This window comes from Copidosoma floridanum, unplaced genomic scaffold (genome assembly GCF_036245765.1).
Source record: "Copidosoma floridanum isolate Cflo_tuat_1 unplaced genomic scaffold, Cflo_Japanese_pri ptg000004l, whole genome shotgun sequence".
NCBI lineage: Eukaryota > Metazoa > Arthropoda > Insecta > Hymenoptera > Encyrtidae > Copidosoma > Copidosoma floridanum.
In genome coordinates this window covers 15,006,673-15,026,932 of record NW_028321881.1, presented here as the reverse complement: position 1 = coordinate 15,026,932, position 20,260 = coordinate 15,006,673, and the positions used below count along the sequence as shown (strand labels likewise).

Here is a 20,260-nt window from a genome sequence, read left to right as displayed (position 1 = left end):
CTCCCAGTTTTTTAGTAAGGGGATATTGACTACAAGCAACTCAGTCTAATTTATCAAGATTTATCTGTAAAACAATACAAACGATTTAAGAGCTTATGTAAATTAAAAAGTTCATTGAGAGTGTATCAACATGTAGACTGAAAAACGAAGGCCTGAAAAACCGTACAACTGACACTGATTGGTTGGCACATTCCATGTGATATTTGCTTTTTTTGCGATAGCATGGTAATATTGTAACAGTTTTTTTTTTACCTCTATCTTTCACAGAAGCTTACGCATATTAATAGTTTGTTACAATTTTTTAATCTGCTTATAATCACTGCTTCTTGACACATATTTATAAACAACATTTAATGATTTGAATAGGTATGGTATAACGATTTCACTAATTTATACTTTCTATTTCATACTTATTAATATAAAAAGCATCGAATATTTATAAACAGACTTATGTATGGGCTATACAGAAAAAAATAAAAATTGGCACAGGTTGTTAAATTTTCAATTCAACTTCCATATTGTGTTCTCTACGAGCTCCACATCTTCACATAGATAGTGAACGTCGTTGCTATCGTTAAAGTCGTCAACGTCGTCAACGTCGTCGTCTTTGTCGACTATTCTAGTAGTAGATTTACTTTTCTTTACAATATTTGATGTACTGTCGTAACTTTGGCAGTTAGAATGTTGGCATTCTATGGTACATGCAAGACCGGATTTTTTATAGGTGCATCGAGAAGTGATACAACGACTACGGCAGGCACAATTTACCTGAAACAAAAATAGTAAAGTTGAATGTAAAAAAAATTTTTATAATAATTTAATGAGATGATTCTTATATTCTCAGCCACATAATTGGGCTAAGAACTTACTAAAGGTGAAGCTAATATCATAAAATATGTCAATTGAATGTTACTTGATTTATCAAAAATATTCAAAATACTAAAAGTTGCAATGACTCGTTCTTGTACTAGTATACAATGAAATCTGTTCTCTTTATTCCTTTAAGCATATATTCACTCATTATAAGAAGAAACCCAGTCTCTCAAACGTATGAGTATACACGAAAGGATATTTACTCGCATTTGACAAAAAAATTTACTCAAACAGCAAGAGATTTCTCTCCATGTAAGAGAGAATTATTTTTTTACTTGCATTTGAGAGGTATTCTCTCCCTGTTTGAATAAATTTTTTTTCTCAAACATGAATAAATTTTTTTGCGAATTTGAGAGACCGAATTTTCACAAATACGTGTAATGTGCTTGAACATATTTATAGAATGTCTTACAGGGATCTTAAAGTTACGCCTAAGTCTATACCTGCAACCTTACGTTTAATTTAAAGAATGCAAATAGATGTATAACTTATTGCATTCAGTAAATCATCTAAAGCTGCCAGTTTTTGCGGTTGAATAGGACTCAAAATGAGGGATATGAGTCTCCAATCATATATTTCCAGATTTAATGACCATCTAAGCCACAACTGTCACTTTTATCGTGCTCTGAAAGGGCTGAGTTTATAGTTGGCAAGGTTTATAGAAAATACTTTTTTTGTACTTGTTAAGGACGACAAATACAATTAATAGTGAAACACATGAATGGAAACTGTTTTCGCGTCTTTCGTCAAATACATTGCGATTGCTGTTAGTTGAACTGCACGATGCATGACCTTGTTCACAATGCTTGTATTATAAATTACGTTTATGACATCAAGAATTTGGAAGATGGTCTCTAACATTGTGCATAGCCGTTTTTTCCCTTTCCCAAAGAAGAAACTAGTGCTATCACAGTCACCGTATGCAAGAGCTAATAGAGCAAAAGGCTGCATGTTATGTTGAGATCTTATATTGTAAAGCACAGTTTTTCTTCACCACTCAATTTCTTCAAAAAACATAGGCTGCTTCCATCACGTAGTACTCCCACTGTTACAATAAGCAGATCAATATCATTGCCAACAATAGGAACAGACACACAAGATGTTTTAGATTGTTCTAATGCAGCTAGTACCTTTTTTCTATGATACCATTTATACGACTTAACACTGATAATCACGCTGTTGCAACCATCAAAGACTACTACCACGTTACTTTGAAAATTAGCTGTCACAAATTTATAATAAATTTTACAAATTTGTGAAAAATTTTGACAATGTGGCAAATTAAATAATACAATAACCACACGCCATCAATAACGTTCTAAAATGACAGATGTTTTATTTCGTATTATGAAGCTGGCGTCAAGAGTTTATGCATTTCTGATTTAGTCGATTTCCGCATAAGACAGTTTTCGTTAAAAAGACCCAAAGGATACCGTGAGAGATTAAAACTAAACATCTCACGTATTTTTTAATCATGAAAAAATAGAGAAACTATTCTTTAAAAAAGTATACTAGGGTTGACTGAATGTAGTTGATCTCTCTTAACCTCTTGTACTAGTAATTCCATAAACTTAAGAGAGAGTCTTTACAGTATGCAAGTGAGTCAAAGAAACGCTATCTGATGTCTTACCAATTATTGTACACATTGCCTCTGACCTCTTTTCAAATGCCATGTGGCAGTTTATAAAATCAGTACATAAAATGCCGGTAAACAGAGACATAAGATTTTTTTATAAAATACTCGTTCTCTTATAATCAATATTTAAATTTGACTAAATCGTCTCAATCTCTTTTCATGCGACCACTTGTCAAATCAATATGCTGTTCGCTCAATGCAGATTTAAAACAACAGAAATCCTCCAAGTACTGCATAACATCCACGGCTGCAGGCATGCTTTAAAAGTACCGATCTACAACGCTTGGTGATACACCTTTCCCATGTTTGAGGACGGTCCTAATAAATCTATTTAGTGTTTGTTTAATAACACAGTAAGGGGACAAACCTCAAAATGCCTTGTTGGTGTGCCTAATAGGGGAGAAATCCTTTCGCCGTTCAATGCTATATTAAATGTATACAGTGCTGTCTTCTGCCTGTAAAAAGTCGAGCTTAGGACTGTTATATCTCAAAGATGTGGTTGAACTCAATTACTTCAATGACCTAGGCTGCTTCAGTGCCAAATTGTTTCCCATGCACATATTCTCTAAACTGAAACCACTTATTATAAGACCAATAGCTCTCATAATCGACATGGCCAAATGGAAGCCAGCCATTCATACCAAAACCTTCTCTTCTGGCGTGAACGAAGAACGTGTCTTTAGATACAATGATTGGCCTAGAGTTAAAAATCGTGGTGTTTTGGTCTAGTAATGTTATTTGTAACCTTGAATAATACCTAGCAGTTATAAGGGTCCTTTACTTTGATGGCGGCTCTGTAATAAATGAAAGTCATACTACTTGGGACGTAGAAAATGTCACGTTCCTAGATATAATTTCCATAAATCCTTTCCATAGTAGAAAGTTCTTATTCATGTAATACTAAACATATAAGTTACCACTATACAATGTTCTAAACGCCGGAGATTCACCACAAACATTCTGGTATATGTACAGCCATTCTGTCAAGCCAATGGAATGTTTCATATCTATCAAAAGTATTCACATTACGATCGGTGTTATCTCACCCGTACTGAACAAACGTATCATCGACGTTTAACTGCCAGGGGTTCACTATAAGGCTGCGTTCACAGTAACAAATTTACTTGTCACATTTCGTACAAGCTCTTAAGTAAGCCACTATTGTTGGAAAGCTCTAAAAATTTCTAATATCTTGCAAAAAAGAAGAGATACAGTGCGAGGAGTCGCTATATGTATAGTTAAAAATTTGAGTGTCACCTAACACCCGTAATGTGCTGTTCATAAAGCTGGTATACCCACTGACTACAGGGATGTACATAATAATGAGATGAATAAAAAAGTCTCTAGTAGTTGTAATGACAAGTGATTCAGTCCAAGTAAGCCCGCGAAAACTGACAATATCTCTCGTAGAATCGTGATTCTTTGTCTCGAAATAAATTTTTCCAGTTTTGTCCAAATCAAGAGCGTTGGCAGTGCCAGCACTTGCTTAAACTTCTTGTGACACTTCCAAGTATGAGAGATGAGACCAGGATGGCCTTAGCTAAAGCTTAAAATGCCTGCATTACTGTAAACTGTACAGACATCAAAATACAGAAACACAATGAAAAGGTACGAGTGCGAACAGGCACGTATACATCCCTAGACTACCTACTTTTCATAAGTTTTTTCGTTTGAGATGTTTTACGTAGGTTAGGTTCTACGCTACGTGATAACGAGAAAAACCAGTTCAGAATATTACAGTAAATATCGTGTTGTCTTATTGTGCAATGGGCATATATTCTCTGGCATATTTTGCAAAGTGTAAGTAGCGTAAAGTGTAAGTTCAACCTATCTGTATGATGATGGGTTTATGCCACTATTGTGAATGTTCACAATTTTTATTAGTAAATTTTTAAAAGTACATGTTTGAGGTATTGTATTGCACGTTTTGTGACTAAACATTTTTGTCTTCTGTTAAAGACAAATAGATCCATAGTTCCTACCAAGATTTAATTTATATATTTTTACTGCTTGGGTGAATTTAAAAGGTTTAGCAAAAAATAACAGTATTTCAAATTGTTATACAAAGTTATTGGACAAATTTCCGATCTAATTTCATCTTGTTTGGCTATTATTAAAAAAAAAAGCAAAGAAATGGAATTCTGCGAAATAGCTTAGAATTTAAATAAGGAAACCACATCAGTTAGAAAAATTTTTTTTTCATTTTAACCATGTCAGTACAACTGTAAGCATAAAAAAACGCTAGATATAATTCTATGGTTAAATAAAATTTTTTTACGTATCATGTAATGTTCATGAATTGTTAGGTAGCAAGTTGTAATCTTTACATTTGGACCTAAAAAACCGCATGTAGTAATCAATCTATCAATCATGACTCGAATCATTTCTTAAAAGCATTTTTTTTAAGTCCTTTCTCATTGGCACAAACCAAATGATATACAAGGTATCACTAATGTTGAACATGGACAAAATTTCGTTTTGCAAGTTTTACAATTACAACTTAGAACTGATTTGGAAGTAGGTGGTAGTCAAACTTATACCTGCATTATCTATCGATCCAGTTTTAAAATAATTGTAAAACCAATAACGTAGTTCATCAAACGTTTTACACTTAGTGTTTTTTTGTATACTTGGCATAAAAATACTTCTACCGCTATTATTTGATTTACCATTTTTGTTTCCGAAAAATCTATAAAACAATTAGTAGTGTAATTTGAAATAAGAAAAGCTGACAAAACTATGAGTATATTATTTAAACAGCTCATGTATAATATCGTACAAAGAGTGTACACTAGCTGTATCTTAATTCGTTCCCCGCAATATTCAAAATTGCTATCTAATCTCTGGAATGAACTTTTTGTGCGTAAAATTGAGCGCATGATTTAAAAATTGAACGTTCGAAATAAAATACGTATACTGTTAAGTTCAAAAATTATTATTGAAACTAGTCAAATAAAAAAATTGCTTAATCATAGGATTTTAAACGTTTTTCTTATACTTGTGGTTGTACTAACGTGGTGAAAATAAAAAAAAAAATTTTTCCCTTAATTTTGTGATTTTCTTATTTAAATTGCAAGCTTTTTCGAAAAAGTACATTACGATACTAGTGCGCGAGGAAGGCCGTTGACACACGCGTGTCAATCACCTAACCTCTCACACGTGTGGTGTATACAACTTTTCGGCACACCGTACGTGGGGAACGAGATTATAAGCTATCTAATGTGGCTCTAAAGATCTCGACATACATACGCACTTGCACGAGTGTGCAGCACGAGTTGTGAGTCGCATGTGTACATCGAAGTCTTTAGAGCTACAACAGATGGTTCATAATCAGGGTTCCCGCGCACGGCATGTCGTAAAAAAATTATTAGTTTGCTTTTTTTTTTTAAACCATCCAAACAAGATGAAATCAGATGAATAAATTTTTTTTAGAAAAAAATAAAAATTCAAAAATTTGTCCAATAAATTTGTATAACATTCAAAATACTATCATTTTTTATTATACTTTTTAAAATAATCTGAGCAGTAATAATATATAAATTAAATCTTGGTAGAACTATGGATCGAAACTGTCTTGGATAGAAGAGAAAAATGTTTAGTCACAAAACGTGCAATACACTAGCTCAAACATGCACTTTTAAGAATTTACTAATAAAAATTATGAACATTTACAAGAGTGGCATAACCCCATCATCATACAGATAGGTTGAACTTACACTTTACGCTGCTTACACTTTGCAAAATATGCTAGAGAAGTGTGGTATGGACCGGTCAAATAACCAAGAATACGAGTTTTTCAATTTTTGCTGTTTGTTCCGAAATCCATGGTATTTTTGAAAATTTGTCAAGAGAGCTTTTTTGTTCAGAAAAGCCCAAATAATATAAAAAAACTTTTTACTGATAGAAGCGTTAATTCTATTTATTTTTATTATAAAAATTGATTATAATAATTGATTTTAGTTTTTTACAACATTCTACCCTAAAAGTTTGGATTTAAGGGGTCAAAATACATAAAAAAAATTGTGGTAAAGTAGGGGATCTCCATTTGGCTACGAAACCTCCCTGGCGTAAGGGTACACATTTCGTGACCTTGAAAGCAAATAGGGACAAATAGTTCTTGCAGCAAAAATTTAAGGTAAAGTATTTTATACAAGTTTTTATTTTATAGCTAAGATATTCTGACATTAACTTATGTATATTATGTCTGTAAGCTCAATAAAATATAAAATTGAACAAGTATGACATTAAACTCACGCAATGCACTGTTCTTATTACATTGTTTTTCTTGCAGAAATTGAATGTGTTACTTGCTCAACTGATGTTGGGAAAAAAATTTTTGACTTTAGTGACCTTTCATGGGAGACTTCTGAAGTCATGTAACCGTGGTGCTGCAATTCATTGACAACCCTTAGATCATGCCAAGGTTAGTGGCAAGTGACTTGAATGCTTATTTATTTTTTTTTTTTTTGAACGCAGACAAAAGCGCCTGGGCATCTTTACACCTTTTCATCTGGGAACAATTTGAATAATGTTCTTGTTATATTTTAAACGCGTTCCGAATGGTGGACGGAGTGGGTGTAGCATGCACTTTTCATTTAAAACATTTCAAAACAAGCTGCTACAGTTACACTAGTTTGTTCCAATGAGGGATGCATTGTGTAAAGCTCAATCCAGAGGGTGCCAGGACCTGCCAGTCCTGATTCATTGATGTGTTCGTCTATTTGTGGATGTGCCTTATACTTTCCGTATGTATGTGTCGTGTGTGTGATTGTCGGGTCGGGAACTTAACAAAATTAACTTATAATTACAATTTATAAATAAACTTTAAATAGTATTAGGACTCGCAATCACTTACGTAGCATAGTAATGAAGGGTATATCATACGATACAGTATAAAAGTATTTTGCCACTTTATCACAGATTAGTCGCAGGAAAGTTTCGATCTGAGGCCACTTACGACAAATCGAATACTTTGTCAGAGAATAATAAGGCTTCGAAAAAAGTGTTCAAGTACATTGAAAACAGTGGAAATCATTCACTCACTTTGTAAAAACTACTACAACTATATGAGTCGCAGTAAATATGTTCTAAATACACATAGTTACGTAAAAATTCTATTAGTACCGTCCACCAAGGCAGAAGCCGTCGATAAATTTGCGAATCATGTTGATGAAGTAACTCTTCAATTCTTTGTCCTTCAAGATTGACGACCTTGTAAAACTCTTAAATTCCATATACGAAGTGGGTACGTTAAATAGTTCTATCACGGTTAGACAAAACTGATATGTAGATTTTGGGGGACAGGTAAACCCTAATCGCACTCGTAATTATAGTAACTTTCGAGTTTCAACACTTAACCCACCAAATAATAATTGGCGTAACTGTAGTAATAACACAAATAACAACACTATAAATAATACAAACCACAATACGAACTCTGAACAAAATAATAACGATAACAATTATACTTCTAATCAACCGAACATAAAGAGACCACAAAGCAACTCATATAATCGAAAAATTCAGGGAGCTCAGACAAATTTAATCGAAGAGATCACAAATCAGAAAAATAAATAGACGTTGGATCCAAAACCCCAAAAAGATTCTAAAATCGATATCCTACGATATACAACAATAGAAAAGGGCATTACAAGGACCAATTAATTAAAACATCGTCAAAACAATTGCGTAAGCATCTAAGGCGAATTGCCAGTAAAGGCCCAAGAGTGTTTGATACCCGTAACATATCCAGCAGTGTTTCCATTTGATAGTCTGATTAAAGAAACAGTTACAGATTATAAAATCCAATACCATAAAAAATGCATACATTTTCAACCATCTGGTTTACAAAAAACTCAAAGCAAAAATTTTCTATAGAAGAACCACATGACGGAAAACTTTTAACCAATACAACGTTTGTATGCCGAAAAATAAATATTCAATAAAAAGGGATTTTACTAGAGGCATGATACGGGGAGTAAGCTAAGTACATCCAAATATTTTTATGGGAAACATAATGATGCATGGAAGAACTTTCCTGCCCTTCCAGTAATTAGATTCCAAGCATGCGTGTTTACTGGAGAGGAATCACTCAAGGTTAGACCAGTGGACAGTGGATGCTTGAGTACCCAAGTAAAATGTTGTAGATCTATAAAATTTCTTGAAATCCTTAAGAACTATGACAATAAAAATATCTTCTATGAAATAATACTGTGTTCAAAGGTGGGGAAATTATCTTATAAATGAGTATACCTACGTTGATTGAGTATGGTTTCAATTGATATTTTAATAGTTAATAAATTAATAATTATAAACAATATATAACGGTACAATACAATATTAACAATGTATAAACTAGCCAGTACAAGAGTGTGCTATTGCATCGAATCTTCCGATTATTTAAAAACAACCTCCTACTACCTACGCTAAATACATATCTAACGTCATGCTCACACACTTATTTCTAGTCCATACTGAATACTCAAAATACAATTGTATCCAAAAAATTAAGAAAAACCATTCTGTAGTACCATTCTCTTTAACAAAGTAGTAGTAGTACATGCTAGTGAATGTCCCTTGAAGGCGTCCATCACACATAGGTTTTTTTTGACAGGTATTATTTACATCAAACATTTTTTCGAAATAGTATATAAAATACCTTAAAAAAATGTCTGATCTTTTAACTGCACTCTTTTTTCTATGCTAAATTTTATAAAGTTGCAATTCAACAAGTATCCTTATGGAAAAGTCACTTAAAAATGCAATCACACAATCTGTAGGAATCTCACAATTTTTTTGGTATAAAAAATTACTTTAATATAAACCTGTCTAATTTTTAAACAGGTCAACACATTAGTTAGTTTTTAAACAAATTCGGAAGGAGGGGATCGAATTCGCGTAAGAATATGTATATGAGTACATTCACACGAGAAAAACAATTGCTAGCTTAGCTGCTCATATTTGCTCTCCCTTTACTTTTCTGAACTTTTCCACCAGTAACTATGTTAAGAACATCCTTATTAGTAATGGAAAAATTGTATGAGAATAGAACACAATAATAATCAATTACTGTATTTGGTCAGTAAAAAAATTTTTTATTTGAATATTTGAAAATTTAAAAAAAAAATGAGAAAATTGTATAAACAAGTATTGATTTACTGTAAAAGTAACAAATTGATAAGTAAATAAATATGTCTTTATGCACAGGAAAGCTGCTCTGCTTAAATATACTAATTTTCTAAGTTTTCTGAAAAAACATTAAACAAAAAAAAAATAATTAAAAAAATTATTCGTTTATTAAATAATAAGTAAACCAAATGGTTTGATACACAACAAAAAAAAATTTATATAAAAAAATCAGGTGTGGGTCTCGGGACCCCTGGTAGAAGTAAAGCTTCCAACTCAAATGTTATTAAATTTGGTACAACTGAAACTGAGAAAATTAGATTACACCTAATTTCAATAGGTCTTTAAGAATCAGACATTAAAAAAGTAAACATTTTATTATTATTACATATTCGAGCACGCGCTTGCATAAAATACGTATCTTTATGTTACATGTAATTCGCGAATTCCAAGTACTTCTATGTTTGCTATGATATTTGTAATTATATATGTACGAATTCTGGGTCATGTAGTGCAGAAAAAAATAAAAATTTTTAGTATAGTGCCCAGAAAAAGGTACTTTTGTCCAGTTACATGGGACAAAAATTCTTTTTATTTAAAATTACTATTCGTGTATTTGATATATCATATTATATGTACAATTGATTTTTGTTGGAATCATTGTATTAAACAAATGAATTTTTTTTTAAATTGTTGATACCTTAAATGTAAAACAATTTATTCCATCTAATTGAGATTAAGGAAAACAATAGACATACAGCTATTCTTATTGGGTGGCTACGTTTTTTGTAATGCATTTGCCCCCACGCAACTGTTTACGGTCCAACATAAAAAGTTTCACTTCAAAAATACATTATGAATTACAACATAACATGCAGTAATGAAATTTTCAATATCAGGCCCACTTGTAGCAGAGCGGGTAAGAGGCTGGGCCAGTGTGCAAGAGGTCTTGGTTGAAATCTCTTTGGAAACTGTTTTTTTTTTTTTTTTTTTTTGTACACATGGTTTTCCCTTTTTTCTAATCTGAAATCGTTTATTAACCCTTGCACATAACGCGCCTACAGAAGTATAAGCAAAAAAACATTTCAGAGCTAAAGTAAAAATAGTTAATTCTGATTTTTAAATTGATGTCCTTATAATACTGAAAATCATTCGCAATTACATACTAAGAATTAATTTTTTTTTAAAGCTAGAGTAAATATTTACTTAGACCAAGACGAAATTATTTTTCTTCAAAAACATGAGTACAAAGTCATACAGTTTAACACATGCACAAAAAATCTGACACATTAGAATTAATTCAAAATATAGAGAACCAGTTAGAGCTTAGTAATTCTAATGATGGGTTCTAGTCATAGATCTACAAGTATCTGATAACGAGAAATTATAAAAGCTAAAAATTACAGATAATATGCAGAAAGACCAACTTAAATGTTTAATAAAAAATTACGGACACATTTTTCGTAAAGAACTGGAACAATTTAGAGTATACAAACTTTATATAATAGAACGTTCAGACAGCATCAACGTAAACCCACTTACTACAGTTTCAAAGTCTGACGGTTTGGTACGAATATATCTTGATGCACGAAAGTTAAATGAACATTTATTAAGCAATCATGACAGAGCTGAGGGAATAGAAGAGGTTTAAAAAAAATGTAGTGACATTTAGGTCATGATGAGCGTAGATCTGAGGACAAGTTTCTGGCAAAAACCTTTGCATTAAGAGCCATGAAAATATACGGCATATTCACATAAGAAAAGGACATACCATTTTAAAGTAGTAACTTTCGTATTAAAAATGAGTAGCACCGTTTTGACAAAAGCATTAGATTTCTTACTAAATTTCATCCGAGATTGCATGATTAATTTTGTCGAAGATTATTTATGAGTTTCCAAAACATTTCCTGAACACTTAAAATATCTAAAGATTCTGTCTGAAACAACTTTAAGGGAAAATATAACAACAAATTTTAAAAAAATTAAATTTTGTAGAGAAGAAATAAAATTTGTACGTTACATGTTATCCCTACAGAAAATTGAATCTAATCCAGAAATAATAAAACAATGAAAAATTTTCCAATATCCAGAAATATCAAAGAGGAAAAAGGTTGTAGGAGTTAGTAACTTTTTTCGCCATGTTCTCACATTGCGTTTGGGAAGAGATGGAACTACTGCTGTAATTTATCTGAAACGAGAAAAAGTGGAAATGGGTGGACAAGAATTTACAAGCCTTTAACCGTGTAAAAGGATTGTTTCACAACAACTTACTGTGAAATCACCCAAATCTAAATAAACCCCTTACTCTATACACAGACGCTGGTAAAATTGCACTCAGAGCCATCTTATGTCAAGAAGACAATGATAAAAATGAAAGAGTAGTCTACATAGCGATTTAAACAATAAAAGGGGCAGAAAAGAATTATTTTACCACAGAACTTGAATTATTACCAATTGTTTGGGCATTGCACAAATTTTGTTCTTTTTAATTAGGCGCAAAAGCTTATATTAAATGCGATCATCATGCATTATCATACTTGATGTGCTAAAAAACTTTAAGCGCCCAGTTAATGAGATGGATTCTTTTAATTTAAGACGATGGTTTGGAATAACATATATTAAGGGAAGTGAGAACACTGAAGCTAATTCGTTAAGTCAATACGTACATAAGAAAGACTAAAATAATACCGAGGATCTTAATATATTTACAATATTATCAAGAAAACCAAATAAAAACATACTTAAGCAGTTAAAAGAGATCGTAAACTTATAATCAAACGATAAAAAATCGCACATGATTAAACAAAACATTAAGAATGTACATAAATATACCCGGTACAAACTAGAAAGAGAAATCCTTTATCAATTATGTAACCATGGAAAGAAAAGTTTTCTACCATCGTCCCTCGCAAAAGAAATTATCTTGAAAGTACACGAATTATATGCACATGTTAGGGCTTATAATATATATGTACAAATTCTAGAAGACGATTTTGCATACCCAAAATTCAACAAATTCGCGACGAGAATACTACGGACTTGCAACACGTATCAAAAAACAAAAGTATACACTACAGAATCACATTTTAAAACGCGACCTGCAATACTCAAGGAATCCAGAGATTTGATTTCGATAAATTTCTATGGATCCATGCCCATTTCACGGGGAGGGGTACGCCACATTTTGGAAGTAATCGATGTTTTTACGACATTCGTGGTATTGTCTCCAATTAGGCGAGCTGACACGATAACGATGATTATAAATATATCTAACAACTATATTCCAGCATACGGTAAACCAAATCGTATGCAATAAGATAGTGGAACTTAATTCACCACGAATAAGTGGTATGAAAAATTGTATCAAAATGTAGAAAGGAGGATTAGAAAGATGGAGAAGAAAGTGGAAGGAGAAAGAGATCTTCCGAAAGATGTCCCAGATCCAGCAGCTACAGACGAAATAATGAAAAAAGGGGCACACGTACCCAAAGGACACCCATGCCTCATCTACAGGCCTGAACATATCCCAAAAATTCCTCCTCCTAAAAATCTCGTTACCTTCACTCCTCACCAAACAAGTTCCCTCCTCCCTATCCCTCATTAATCCACTAAGAAAATCCCTACATAAATCCATACACGCAAAAAGAAAACAATTTAACCCCCCCTCCCACGACAGAAGTAAATTACAAGCCACCCTCAAATCACTATTTGGGCTTCCCCAACAAAAGAAGATCAATTCATCACTTACTACTTTTTGACTGCCCTCTTGTTACAATTACACAACCCATCATTCCACTTCCACAAAAAAATCCCAAATTAAAATCGATTTTAATGATCCCACCCCATTCAAATTTTAATAAACATTATCCCAAGAAAATTAAAGACACTGTAATTTCTCCTTGAAACTCCATCAACCCTTATAAAAATCATTCCTTACTCACCCATTCCCATTTTTACACCCCCCACGACAGCAATTAAACTTTATCCTTTACTAAAACGCAGGCCTCTTCGCCTCTGCAAGAAGTTTCTACTCATGAAAAATATCGATAGATATCTAAAAACTGATAATGTAAATAATAATAAATAAAATTGACTACTCTAATATTATTTGTAAAAAGTAAGTTTACTTTCACAAATTAGAGCGGGCAGATGCAAGAAGTCACTCTTTATCGTTTAAAAATTTAAAATATGCATTTCTATTCATGTATCTTTTAATTTTATTCATTTATTTTTTTATTTTTTTAACTTTTTTTTTTTTTTTGTTACGGAACACTCTAAATTTTCCAAGTTGAAATTTGAAGAGTCAGCGTGGATGATAAAATATGCTCTGTCAGTTACGCGCAGGAAGCTAGATTAGATATGCGCAAGGGCTAATGGCAAATATGTGTAATCCATTGTGCGCAGAAAGATAGCGCAGATTACGGCGGCGAATTATCGGCAAGTTGGCTATAAAAAGCGCTGACGTGCAAGGCAACTAATTCTTTCCAGCAAGCCTGGGACTCAGACACCCGCTGCCTACCTAGACCTGGAACTCTCCACTGCTCCGGTAAAAACCACGACTTTCACACGCCGAAAGGAACAGGATAGGGCACGAAGGCCAAGATCGAGAGCATCAGCGGAAGTACACCAACGGTGTATTAATAATACTGACTGGTGTCTACTTGGACTTTCGGTGCTCGACCGCTTAAAGCGTGCCGACGATGTACCCCCGAGTAGTTGAGGCACTAAGGATAGTGGCGATGCTCATTGGGCAAAGTACCTAGGTCGATCACTTGAGCTACGCTCAAGACACTTAAGGACCCAAGGATGACCTTGCCCTACGTAACTTTTTTAGGATAGGTATAGAGTCCTGTACTATAATCCGTGGGTATACTAATATATAACCCACCATAGTCTTATCAAGTGTATATAGAAAAGAGTCAGGGCAGGAAAATTTTAAAATTAAGAGTGTATTCCAAAGAAAAACTATTGAGAGTTAGTGCGGAAAAATTGAAATTGAAATTAAAATTGTAGTCGATGCTGGAGCATGAATTTTCAATTTTTTTTTTTTTTGGCAAATAAAATTATTTTGTTAGTAAGAATTTAAGCATCAAGCAAATAATCAAAATAAACGTAAGTAATAAATATAGCAATTGAAAAAACAAGTTCTTTATTAAAACAAAATTAAATGAATTTAGGAAATTGAAAAAATAAGTGTACTTATTAATTTGAACCTACCTCTCCACAGGTGATTGCAAGTCCTAAGATTCTTTCAGTCTGTTGGAAAATTTGAAAGTTAGTTAATACGATATTTCAGTAAGTTGTTGTCAACTTAAAAATTAAAAATTAAATTCATTAAACATTTTTTTATTTAAGGTTATCTAGCTTTAGCTTACATTGCGCTACAAAATTGATTTATATAAAAAATCAAGTTGTCAGGTATAAGAAACTTTGCTTAAAGAAACGTACATAAATTTCCTTTAAATAAGAGAGAATTACCGAAACAAATAAAAAAATTAGTCTAATTAACTTTTCACAGAAAAAAATAACTAAAGCAATAATCGAACGCAATCACTGTAGATATTTCAGAGATAAATAGATTATTTAATAAGATCATTTAAATTTTTATAAAAACTACTTTGAAATAATCTTATTTATAAAATTGGGAACCCGAGGGACCTCGTTCTTTAATACTGGGACGAACCCGCCCTCCAACATATAATCACTGATATTAATTGTACGTTGGTTTTCTAATGTTAGAGTTTCCCGGGCACAGGCCAAATTCTTAGTCGTTCTCTAACCACCAACAACTAGTCGGGCTTATACTCAAAGAAAAAGAGGTCGGAAGGTACAAGGGATACTTGACTGATTTTTTAAGCACCTGTAATGATAGGGCAAAAATTAATTTTGCCTGAAATTATCGCATGCACACTGAATTAACTTTGTCCAAGTAAGATTTAATGTGATCTAACTTGAGTATTTGATAAGAGATGTTTTAACGTAAGCATTTCTTAAAGTAAAAAAAATTGTAGTTTTCAAGCTAGCGAAATTCTTTTAAGCACTATAAAATATTGTCTTGATGTAAGAAAACAGTTTCTTAAATCACATAGCCCTTTATTTACAAAAATAAAAATATTTAAATTTATTTGAATAGATTAAAAATTTACTACATTTTTTAAACGTATAATTTTAAATGCAAAACATATTTTCTTGATTAGTTATGTATGTTCTATACTTCCTAAAAACTATTAACTCTAAGCTGTTCTAGGGTTATATTAACTTGATGAAAGAAATATTTCTTCTAAGAGTGGTATATTTTTTTTCATTGTTTACGTTTTCACACTTCAAGATATTTTCTGAATGTAAGAATAAAGTTCCTCAATTCTTATAGCTTTGTTCGACATGTCCAAACATGTACAAATTTTCTTGTATTAAGATTATATTTACTATGTTTGTTTAGCCTATATCATTAAACTCAAACAACTATTTGTTTAATAAGTTGTGTGTTTACTCATTTCCAAAAAACATTTACATGGAACTATTCAAATTTAAGATTTATCTAAAGTCAGAAATATTTTTTTTGAGAGTAGTGTATTTGATTTTTTCATTTTTGTTTTGAAACTAGGAAATGCTTTCGAAATGTAAACAAAAATTTTTCAATCTTCATAGTCTTTTTTTACCTCATCAAAAAAAAATACAGTTACTAAAATTCAGCAATTATTTACTGAGTTTCAAGACTACATAATATAAAATGCAAAGACTTTTTTTTATCACAAGTATATTCATAGAAAATGTTCACGTAGAACTACTTTAAGATAATTTTTACTCGAAGTAACAAACATTTTTCGTGATAGGAGTGTACTTGCCTACGTCATTCTTTGTATATGAGTGCGATATTCCATGCCATATACTTAATGTTTATTACTTCAAAACACAGAGTTTCGTTTTTAAGTTAAAAAAAGCAAAAGCTCAGTGATCTCGAACCATCAAGCGGTATACCTGCTTCTGCAATCGCGTGACATATAACTTACTTCTTTTGAAACAAGCTACCGTCACAAAACTTGATCTACGCGTGAAACCTCAAACAATCTTATAAAACGCTTATCTTACGAAATCAATTTGCACAAGTACACCAAATAATGTGATTAATCAATAATTTCAATATTCTTTACTGCAGATATATACAAGAAATATCATACACAATTTTGACAGCAACTTGTACTTAATGTAAAATCCAAGAGATCAGCAGTTTTAACCCTCAATTACTGTGAAATTATTGCACCACGACTGTGCTCATGTCAGTCAAGGGTAATTAAGTTAAGCTCTCATTGGTCTTTGGATCCCAAACTTGACGCGTCCTGCATAAACGAAAGAGTATAAAAACTCGCACATAACAATATTCGCCTCTTCTTTTTCATTAAGTGCTCCAAAGTAACTATAAAGGTTGGAGAGTGAGTTCTGTTGCGTCTTTTAAGTGGATGTAAGACTTCGTTCGGTAATTAAGCTATGTGTTAAAAGCGTGCATTTCAAGCAAATGTAAGGCTTAGTTCAGTGACTAAGCTGTGTGAGAAAAGCTCGAGCAAACAAAGCCACTGTAAACTCACCTAAAAAGGAAATCAAGGAGGTACAAGAAAGAAAGGACCATCGACTTGGATTCCAACGTTAAAAGCAGAAGCCTAATAATTGTCATCGCTACGGGTGCTCTCGTGTAGGTCATCGTTGCGGTCAACCATGTAAGATCTTGTGACTGCGTGCGCGTAAGCAGCGGCTAACCAACGATCATAGAAGTAAGTTAAGTTAAGGGAACTCCAAATTGTAAATGCGAATCTGAAACTCTATTATTTATACTATCTGTAAAATTAACTATTTCTGGCTTTTTCAAGTTTATTAAATCGCCAGATAAGACAAAACTTGGTTGTTGATTAAATTAGTTTTCTTAATTTGAAAACATTCCAATAACTAAATTTTATGAAACATTTCAAGATCCAATAATTCTAATTGATAGACACATGATTCTTACCTTAATGAATAAATTAAATATCGAGGAAAAATAAAATAGACACTGTATGAAAAAGACCTTTGCAAGGACGTGAGATAAAAAGACAAACAAGATACGCTACTACCGTATGGCATAAGACATAAACTCTAGCAGTAGAGCAACACGAGCATAGCGTACACCACTCCATACATATCGCTTGGTGAAACACAACACCACAACGTTCTTTACTTATAGAAGTTTGGACGTAACACTAGCAAACATTTTTTTGATGTGAAGAATAGTTTTTTTATAAGTATAGCCTTTTATTAAGAAGTGCAAAGGTATATGAATTTATCTAAATCAAGCAAATATTTACCAAGATTTGAGAGTACACAACATAAAATTCAAAGATCATTTTCTTGAACAAGTTATGTATGCTCTGGTTTTTAGACAATATTCACGTGAACTTATTAAAGCATGATACATACTTGACGTACAAAATTTTTTGGGGGGGAAGTTTGTTTCATTTTCATCGTATTTGTTTTAATACTATCAAATATTTTCCGGATGTAATAGCATGGATTCTTAATTTTTGTAGTTTAATTCTCCATGTGCCACTAAACATAGATATTCTTGAACCAAGAAAATATTTACCAAGTATGTATCGCAAATAATATTTAATTCAAACAATTTTTTCTATAACAAGTTATGTATTCATTTATTTCTAAAAAATATTTCCTTGAAACTTTTCAAATACAAAATTTATTTCGAAGTAAGAAATACTTTTTATAACTAGATATTTGATTTCGTCATTTTCATTTTTAACACAAGAAAATAATTTTTTGATGTAAGAAAATAGTTTTTTGATTCCTATAGCTTTTTTCTCCATGTCAAAAAATACATGGATTTTCTTGAATCAAAAAAGTATTTGCTAAGTTTGTATGTCATATAATACTAAATTCAAACAAAATTTCGTCAAACAAATTATTCGTATACATTGTTCTAGAAAATAGGTAATTTGAATCTTTCATGTATAAAATTAACTGCAATCTACACTGAAAAAAATAATTACAAGTTTCAAGTAATATAACTTGATTCAAGAAAATTTTATACTAGAATAGTTCCAAGAGAATATTTTTTAGAATCAAAAATACATGATTTCTCTTATCAAGTAAATATAGTTTGAACGATGATGTATTTTTTCTTGAAATAAAAACATGTTTACTACGTTTAAAAACACATTTGATTGTTTCAAAATTTAGTTTTCTTATTGCAAAAAAAAATTCCCACAACTAGTAAATATTTTTAAATTCTAACTAACGTATGCTGCAGTCAAAACTGTATTACCTTTTACCTTTTAACAAAAGATTGTTAACTACTTTCGTGCAAATTTATAAAAATATTGTTTAGTATCAAGTAAAGAATTTTGAAAGTCTTGAAACTATATGCACAATTCAAAAAAATGTTTTTTTGTTCCTAAAACACATTTATTAGAAGATAGAAAGTGAAAGAGATATTAACTGTTTCTTTAAAAAGATGCACTTGATACAAGAAAATATTTACTAATTTCTTATATAATTTAACTTAAAAAATTCAGAGAAGTAAAGAAATAATATTAAGAATATTGTGTGTACATATATCCCTATATTATACAGTTATTTGTGTGAAGCATTCCACATATCTCCTCCACAGCCCCCCCGCAAATAAGCTGAAATTCAAACATTTTCATCGCTAATTTGACATTTTCTAATTTTTTCCTTAGACCGCCTACAGACCCCCCCACAGACTCTCCACAGCCCTCGCACACAATTTTACCTGTCCCTGCACAGACCCCCCACAGGCCCCCCACACCATATTTCATGCATCATGTCATGTATACTTGTTAAATGATGAGACATTAATAAGAGACTTTTAATTCATTACCATAAATATTGCTAATTTATATATAAAAATCATCAAGTAAAGTCAATAAATTATGTAAAAATCTCTTCCCATACATTATTTTCTGTTTTTGTATTTTTTTGTATTTCTACTTGAATACATAAATTATTTTCATCTTTGCATATTGATAAGGCCACATATAATTGACCATAAGAAAATAATGTTTTTTTTTTATTACAAACTTACATTATCAAAACGTTGACCTTGGGATTTGTTCATTGTCATAACAAATACCACAACGATTGGAAATTGTTAACGATACAAAATAAACGGTGATGTTGAGGAGTTTTCTGTGTCTAAAGTTATTCTTGGAATAAAGACTTTCTTTCCAATTTTTTCTCCTTCTATATAATACTGTAATAATTTTGTGATTCGTAACGTGTTCCATTACAGAGTCCATCTGATATACTTAAATTTCTCAGTAACATCCCAATGGTACCAATTTTTAGATTTAGTTCATGAGGTGGTAATCCTTCACGAATATTGTTCAACATTTACACCAGAAAATTTAAATAAATATTATCGTCTGATTTATCAACTCCTTCATGAGTTGCAGAATTTATCCTACAGTAAGTTTTAATTTCTCCAGTTAATTTTTTAACAATTTCATTATTCAAATAAGAGGTGTTCTCATTATGCGATGTAAGTATAACACTATTCATCGAATAATTGTAGATATTAGAGAACATTTGAAAACATTCATCATTTGAGATCCAATTTTTAGGAAT

The 20,260-nt window shown here is 31.7% G+C and overlaps 1 protein-coding gene across 3 annotated transcripts in view; it reads right to left on the bottom strand.

Moving 5' to 3' along the window:
• Positions 1-488: 488 nt before the first annotated feature.
• Positions 489-20,260, bottom strand: part of BORCS6 (BLOC-1 related complex subunit 6) — a 441,611-nt gene continuing 421,839 nt past the window's right edge. For all 3 annotated transcript variants that reach the window (XR_016293438.1, XR_016293440.1, XR_016293439.1), the window contains one exon: positions 489-768. The gene's annotated coding sequence lies outside the window, so the exon portion shown is untranslated. The remainder of the gene's footprint in view (positions 769-20,260) is intronic.